The sequence below is a fragment of the Rhipicephalus microplus genome, chromosome 6 (genome assembly GCF_043290135.1).
Source record: "Rhipicephalus microplus isolate Deutch F79 chromosome 6, USDA_Rmic, whole genome shotgun sequence".
Lineage (NCBI taxonomy): Eukaryota > Metazoa > Arthropoda > Arachnida > Ixodida > Ixodidae > Rhipicephalus > Rhipicephalus microplus.
The window spans coordinates 65,598,142-65,600,245 of NC_134705.1; the positions used below are offsets into that span (position 1 = coordinate 65,598,142).

The 2,104-nt window shown below is 54.5% G+C and overlaps 1 pseudogene; it reads left to right on the plus strand.

Annotated features, from left to right (window-relative positions):
• Window positions 1–1,675: 1,675 nt before the first annotated feature.
• Window positions 1,676–1,854, plus strand: LOC142766324 (U2 spliceosomal RNA; annotated as a pseudogene).
• Window positions 1,855–2,104: the final 250 nt, after the last annotated feature.

Sequence of the window (2,104 nt, forward strand, 5' to 3'; positions counted from 1 at the left end):
TAGGACTCCCGTAGGCACTAGGGACACGAAATTCTTCGTCGACAGAGAAGAGATCCCTCGCAACAGTGACTACGAGAGTCAATCTTTTCTAGGACGCCCCGTCGGGTTCAGCCTTCTCCAAGACTGCTCTAAGGTCGATGAGGCGATCTCCGTCGGCCGCACCCTGCTCGAGCCCATGCTTGCCCCATGGCAGCGAATTGATGCACTAAATACTTTTGTTTTTCCAGCACTCAACTTCGCCATGCGGTGCGGACAAGTGGGCAAGGCGGAATGGGCCCGCCTAGACGACGCACTCCGGCCGCTGATAAAGAAAACTCTTTATCTTCCAGGTAACGCTGCAAACAACTACCTCTACGGCAGCGCAGCGGCCGGAGCAGCTGGAATCCCCCTCGCCGCAGACACAAGTGACGCCTGCCGCGTGGACAACGCCTTCAAGCTTCTGACCTCGGCCGATCTCGAGGTCCGGGAACTTGCCTTCGAAGCGCTAACCAAAATTGTCTCCAAGCGCATTCGCAGGCAGGCCACCAACGAGGAGCTCGCCTGCTACCTCAGCGGCGAAACGGAGGGCATTTTCCAGGCACGGCCGACACAACTGCAGTCCGTCTGGACCGAGGCTCGGAAGGCTTCCCGCAGGCTACACGTCACCTGGGAAATTTTTGAGGACGGGGGGACCAGCATCACGTGTGACGGAGAGGAAACTCTCACGTCCAAGAAACGAAGAAAAGTGGTGAGAACGCTGCGCTTCCGAATGATGCGGGCACGCGATCGCTTCCTTCAAGAAATGCCCAATCAAGGGAAGGCAATGGAATGCGTCGCCGCAGACCCGAGCAGCTCCCACTTCATGCGCTCCGGCAAGTTCACCCGCTTTTGCGACTGGCGCTTCATTCACAGGGCACGCCTGAACCTCCTACCTGTGAATGGAGCCAACCCATGGACCACCTCCGCCGACAAACGGTGCCGTGTGAGCGGTTACGCAGTGGAAACGCAGCCACACGTCCTGGGTCACTGCATGCGCCACAGCATGGCCTACACCAGTCGTCACAACAAGATTGTGGAGCGGGTGAAACAAGCCGCCAGCAAGAAGTTCACGGTCACGCATGAAAACAGAGCGGTTGGTACCACCAACCTTCGCCCCGACCTCGTTCTCGCCAGGGGGGAAGAGGCGATCATCGTGGACGTGACCTGCCCCTTTGACAACCGGCTCAAAGCACTCAAGGCAGCCCGACTGGAAAAGGAACGAAAATACGAACCAGTTCGGGACTTCTTGCTCCGCCGCTACCAGAGAGTCACGATCGAAGCAGTCGTCGTCGGCATGCTTGGCTCCTGGGACCCGGCAAATGACAGAGTTTTCAAAAAACTCTGCAGCCGGAGGTATCTCCGGTTACTTAAGAAGCTTGCAGTGAGCGAGACCATTGCAGCTTCTCGGGAAGTGTACTGCGCACACGTGGCCATAAAGTGACTGTCACTCGCTGGGCCACGTGCTGACAAAGTCACCCTCCCAAAAACATTGCGAAAATAAGAGGCGATACTACACAGCACACGCCCCTTTTACTTTTTCTCCCCTGCTATTTCCTATTTCACCTTCTCTCATTCTACACAGTTCACTATACACCTCCTTCCTCCTTTCTGGTTGAAGGAACAAAAAATGAGAACAAGTTTTTTTCTTTTCGGTCAGAAATGTTCCTAACATTTTTGAAAACCTCTGTTCTTATCAGCTTAACATCTGATACGGATCCTATTTGGATCCAAGATATTAAACTTATTTTTGCAATGCGGCGGAGTGCTTGAAGCTTGCTTCACCTCCGCCACGGGTTGGCCCGGTATTGCACTACCTCCGGGATCGGCCCACTCACCCCTGCGGGGGTGAGTTCGACAATAAATTCAATGACAGAAAGAGTGTTCGAAATTACCAAGGATATCTAGGTAAACGGCGTGGGTGCGGCGAGTGTCCGAGACGGTGGCGTCACGCCGCCCCGGCTGACGCGGTATTCGCGTTCGGGGAGTGCGCTAGCTGTGTTTACACTTACGATTGCTGTGGGAAAATAAATGTTTCTGTGGAAATTTCATAATTGGAGGCCCCCCCCCATTTTTTGGTTATGTTCAC